This window comes from Triticum urartu, chromosome 1A, assembly GCF_056163025.1.
Source record: "Triticum urartu cultivar PI428250 chromosome 1A, HENAU_Tu73, whole genome shotgun sequence".
NCBI classification, from domain to species: domain Eukaryota; kingdom Viridiplantae; phylum Streptophyta; class Magnoliopsida; order Poales; family Poaceae; genus Triticum; species Triticum urartu.
Window position 1 is genome coordinate 572,808,385 of NC_141873.1, and position 5,905 is coordinate 572,814,289.

Consider the following 5,905-nt stretch of genomic DNA (forward strand, 5'->3'; position numbering starts at 1 on the left):
TTACTATTTGCTACCTTGCTGTCTTTATTTATTCAGATTATAAAAATATATTCTACCATCAATATTACACTTTTATCACCATCTCTTCACCGAACTAATGCACCTATACAATTTGCCATTGTATGGGTGTGTTGGGGACACAAGAGATTTCTTTTATTTGGTTGCAGGGTCATTTGAGAGAGACCATCTTCATCTTACGCCTCCCACAAACTGATAAGCTTTAGGTCACCCACTTGAGGAAAAATTGCTACTATCCTACAAAATTGTGGGGTGTAAGCCCTATAGTCTTCCAGGTCAAAAAAACTCTGCATTTGGAGGCCCAACACGTGTCTACAAGAATAAAGTTGCGTACTAGACATCAATCCCATCCCAGACATGTGGAATTTTTCCTGCAACTGTTGCAACAATGTCACAACTGTTGCAACCCCAGCTCCCCTCTACCCCAAGTGGCCTGTTTAGTCATTATGATGACAAGCTAATGAAGTTGGCTAAGTTTTATCCTAATGATTTAGTGATAACGAGTTGGAGCATCTCGAGAAGGATCTTTGCCTCTACATAGATAATGCACGCAATGAAGCAGTTCCGTTATGATGTTTTTTGATGGCAACTTTAGTTACCCGAGGATGGTAACTTTAAATGTGAAGCATCACAACTTTCTGTTTGATGACAAGTTTCACTTTTTTGGTTTTTTTTCTTTCGGATGGCAATTTTAGTTGTAAAAACATCAGGACGGTGTTACTTCGTGCCACACATGTGGCACTTATCATTTGAGAACAATATTTGCTGGCTTGGAAACTATGAATGATCTGGCTAAACTAACCATGTCTACAAGGAAGCATGTTTCTTATCATTTTGTCACTGCAACCCTTTAGACATGCTACTCAGCGATGAAGCTTGTGAAGAATGTTTTACGTAACAAGATGGGTGATGATTTATTTGAACCATAGCCTTATTTGCTTTGTAGAAAAAGAGATGTTGGACAATATTCCTAATGATGTGCTAGTTAAACACGGCCGTGGAAAAAATTGCCAAAGGGTAATGTGCTCAAGCTAGTTTATTTATCTATAAGTGTTTACTTCCTCTCTTATTTAAATATGCTTCTTTTTCTTGCAGCCCGAAGACTATAAATTAATTCAAAAAGACCAGGAGTGAAATATTGATATTTCTAAAGTTATTGTTCCTTAAATGTGTAGTTTACTTTTACTTTGGCGATGAACTTGTCATAATTGTGCTGGCATTATCGTACAATGCAATATATGATTTTACTTCTTACACGTTCTATGTATGCTTGTGTGGTTAGTTTTCTAAATGATCTAGCCATCAGTTCCTACACATCTCTCTGGAGAAAAAAACGTACACATCTTTGCCCCCTCTCCTTTTTTTTGAAAGTGGTCCCCCTCTCGTTTTTCATCCTGGCTCCGCCCCTCGATCAAATCGGGAGGGCCCTGGCCTGCTAGGCCGATACCTCAACGGGCCCAGATCAGCGACAACAAAGATGATTGACTCACTCGAGGGGCTTGCACTACCAAGGCTTCCACCTCCCTCTTTTCTCTTCTCGCAACTTGCATGATTTGGAAAAAACATGATCTATTTTTTTCTAGGATGCTAGGATTATTTAATGAACTGAATAAAAAACGCGCTCGTCCTTATCAAGGAATAAAATGTTGCTACATAGAAATAATTCACAGAAATCAATAAAAAAGTGGTTCAACGAATTCACTTGATTCCGTTGGGACAACACATCTCCATATGAACGCCAATTAATACAAAAAGTGTACCAAGGGAAAAGAAATCAAGACAAGCTCACATAAATCCTCGTAGAAAAAACATGGAAATTATATGCAAATCAAACACAGTTGTAACACATGGTGTGCATTAGTTTCTTCCGGGTAAGTCCATCATTAGGGCTGGAAAAAAAGCTCGAAGCTCGTGAGCTAAACGAGTAGCTCGTGACTCGGCTCGAATCGACTCGAACTCGAAGAATAACGAGTCGAGCCGAGCTTTAGTTTAAGATCGTTTATAGACCAAGTTAAACGAGCCAATCTCACGAGTACTCATGTAACTCGTTAGGCTTGGTACAAAAGATCGGCCACTCCCAATATAAAAAAAGATCAGCCACTCAGCACCCTATGTCCCAGGCGCACAACACAAGACCTAGCCGTTGAAGGCCCAACCACCTAGGAGACTCATGCGTTATAAAGAAATTACTATTGTTTAGTGATATATATGTTTAATATATACATAATAATTTTTATAATGTTTGAGGGTTTTATGTTCATATCTTTAATGAGCTTAACAAGCTAAATGAGTCAGCTCGCGAGTTATACGAGTCGAGCCAATCTTGGATTTGAGCTCGTTAATAATAACGAGTCGAGTCGAGTTAGCTCGTTAACGAAACGAGCTCTTGCGAGTCGAGCCGAGCCATCATCCAACATGGTGTGTACGGAAACGAAATCTCTTCCATTGAATAGTGGCTGCGGGGCCACATATGACCTAGGTATCGTACCTTTGAGCTGTCTAAACGGTAGCCTACCGTTGAACAATGGCACACCCATCTTTCATGAAACAAGACAATTTCTTTGTAAGGATGGAAACCAAAACAATGAGGAACTCTGATGTTAGCGTCACACTTTTTAGGCCAGTCTTTAATGCTAACACCATTTTTATCATCAGAGTCCCAATCAAATCCATCTTCCACCACATCTTCGTTGTACTCATCTACAAGGTTAAGGTTGGTATCATTCTTCAATAACTCTATCTGGTCACGGGACTGGAATCCATGGTCCATGGTGCCAATCTTTACTAAATATATGCTGGCTCAAGATTGATTTCATTCTTCAAAACCCAGTCAATCAAACCACGTGATTCATGAAGAAACCAAACCTGAAATGTGCATGGCGCATTGGTATGCAACGCACACAATAGACCCCTTTCTTTGATTTTTTCCTAGACGGAAATGTGATCCGACGCCTCCCTTTTGGTAACTTAATTACTTGGTACTTATCACTCGACATGTTTATTCTGTATAAAAAAATCATTGCTAAAGATTAATAACTAAAATGACATGTTTTTATGTAAATAATAAGAACAATTAATTAATCTATGTGGCTGAGTGTGAGTAATACGTTAAAACAATTATGTTGATAGAAAAAAATGATAATAGAACACTGCAAATAAAATAAAATGAGTTGATCCAAATAAAGATAAAAATAATCATGCATTGTCGAGTGTGTGAGCGTGAGTATAATACTTACGTACCTCAAAAGAAAATCATGTTTTATGTGCCTGGAAGGCACGTAGAGTGACCCTTGCCAATACGCGGCGTTGTACATACCCCGGTCAGAATCATAGCATGATATCACATCTTGGATTGTTCCGGCAGCATCGCCTTGTCGCACAAATGACTTGTCCTCCCAACAGTTTGTCTTTGACGAGAAGACATGCATGACATACAGCGAAGGTGGCCACTCCGTGTCGGCTGGCACATCAGCGGGAACACGAGGGATGAAGAAGACCTCGTAGTGTGGCGAGACGGTGGGGTCATAGACGAGGTAGCGGTTATTGCGGCAGCGCCGGCAGCTCCCCGCCGGCCACGAGCACGCGCATGGCAGCGTGGGCAGCGCCGCCCACTGCCGTGTGGCGGGATTGACCACCTTCAACTTGGCGATGTCCTTCTCGATCTGGATCAAGAGGAGGCCGTTGCAGTAGTCCCGCACGTAGTCGGCGTAGTCCGGGTCGTCGGCGAGGTAGTCGAGGTTGGTGGTGACGACGTAGCGTGTGGGGGAGCGGCGACCGAAGAGCTCCGGCGGGTCCATCTGGAGCTCGTCGTAGATGGCGCCGTCGAGGGAGAGCGGGAGCAGGTGGACGCGCAGGAGACGATGGCGGTCGATGGTGCCGCGCCAGACCTTGCAGACGCATCGAGAGACGGCCAGGCTGCGCGGAGCGAGGCGGCGGAGTATGTCCAGCAACAGGTCGGTGTGCTCCATGTCCATGCATGTTGCTGCGGGTTGATGAGATCCAATCGAGGAGGATGAATGGAATAGAAGAATTAGGCCACCGTGTTGTTACGGAAGCAGTCGGGAACGCATGGCATGATGGCCTTGCTGCGGCAGAATCCCTATGCACGCGTGAATAATGGAATAATAAAACGAGAAATACCGCAAAATATTATTAGGCTGATTGAAGTAGTTAAAATGAGAACATGGCTCTAAGATTGGTTATAATGGGGAGTAATTTAGACTAGTGTCATACATATAACACTAGTTTATGTTACTACTTTCATAGTGTAAAGTGTCATAAAAATAGTATCATATATGGTTGCATTTATTAGCTTATAGACTCAACATTTCTTGGGAAGCGCTATGTGATGGTAACATAATATGTTACTCCAAACACCTATCTCCTCATTAACTAGGTGCCACATAAGCAAACTTGTCTCAAAATGTGTTATGTTACTAGCTAAGTTACTCCCACTATGACTAGCCTAACCCAATGACTAGGGTCACAGTTTGCACCCAGCGACCAGAGTTCGATCCTGTGTGGGCCGAATTTCTGGGATTCTCACTAAGGAGGCTCGTACACATGTCGGCTCGGCTCTAATTCCTATCTGTCCATTAAACACATTTTTTTTGTCACCTATTCTGGCTCGGCTCTAATTCCTATCTGTCCATTAAACATATTTTTTTTGTCACCTATTCTGCAAATCTCTGGGATTCACCTATTTTTTTAACTCGTGGGTGCTGCGTGATTTATATCACCTTGCCTTTGTCAAGGCCTATCAAGAGAAAACGAGATTCGACAAACAACAGTAGAATAGCTACTACGAGCAAAATATTCACTGGTATCATGCGTACAATTGTATGTACAGCATCATGCATGAAGGGGAGGCTTACAACAGAAAGCACACAATTAATCTCTATTCAAAACATAAGTTAAGTGAGTAATATTCGAAAGGTTCTCAAGAACAGTTGCAAAGTACTCGTAAGCGCGGGTTGCTATGATCAAAATATTAGACGACTCTCTTTGTATCAAAAGAACATCTTATATTTTGATCCAGAGTAGGATCCAAGGAAGCTGTCGCTGAGAAGCATCTGGACCTTCTCGTAGTGAGTCGGGAGGTAACCACGAGGGTTGATACCGTTGTCCTTGTTGCTACGGCGTCAATTTGTATGCGGTCAGTGAGCACGGTCATGGGGTGAAGCTGCATGTCAAAATGATGCACTTCTCGCCGTCCCACTGCTTGTTGTTGTTCTCCAGAATCTTAGCATACAACGTCAAATCCTGAAGAACAAAAATAGAATGAACAGCTCACTACTTTAAGACTCTGGATCAAGGATTTTCAGCAGCACATTACCACGTAAGGTGGCTCTAATCTGGACCACCATGCTTTGCTATGTGATCTGTTCCACTGCAGGCCATAGCAATTCAGGTTATCTGTTTCAAAATTTGTGCATTTTTTCAAAAAACAAGAACGCAAATCAGGTGATGTCATTGCTCCGAGCCAAGTAAACACATGCAAGGCCAACCAACCTACTGACCATACTTCACTTATTAGCATTGCCAATGATATGCCAGGAGAGGCATTTATAAGAGGACTTGCAACAAAGCTTTTTCATATTGCAATGAACCTGGTTCAAAGAACATAAGCAATTTTAGATTATTTGACTGAACCGGCTATGCAAGAATAATCTCTAATTAGAACACGAGCAGTTAGGTCGCCATCAGTGTACAATGTACACCCAATTCTTATTCCTGAGACTTGGTGTAATCACAAAGCAATTAAGCAAGGATGAATAAAAATCCATAGGAGCAAGTTATCAGTCTACACTCTACACTCATTCCTCTATGAAATCCAGACAAAAACAGTTCAGAACTTCAGATTGTGGGCAAATAGTAAACCTGGTCC

General features: G+C 42.0%; 1 pseudogene; it reads right to left on the bottom strand.

Moving 5' to 3' along the window:
* Positions 1-1,649: 1,649 nt before the first annotated feature.
* Positions 1,650-3,992, bottom strand: LOC147992899 (uncharacterized; annotated as a pseudogene).
* Between the last annotated feature and the right edge of the window lie 1,913 nt (positions 3,993-5,905).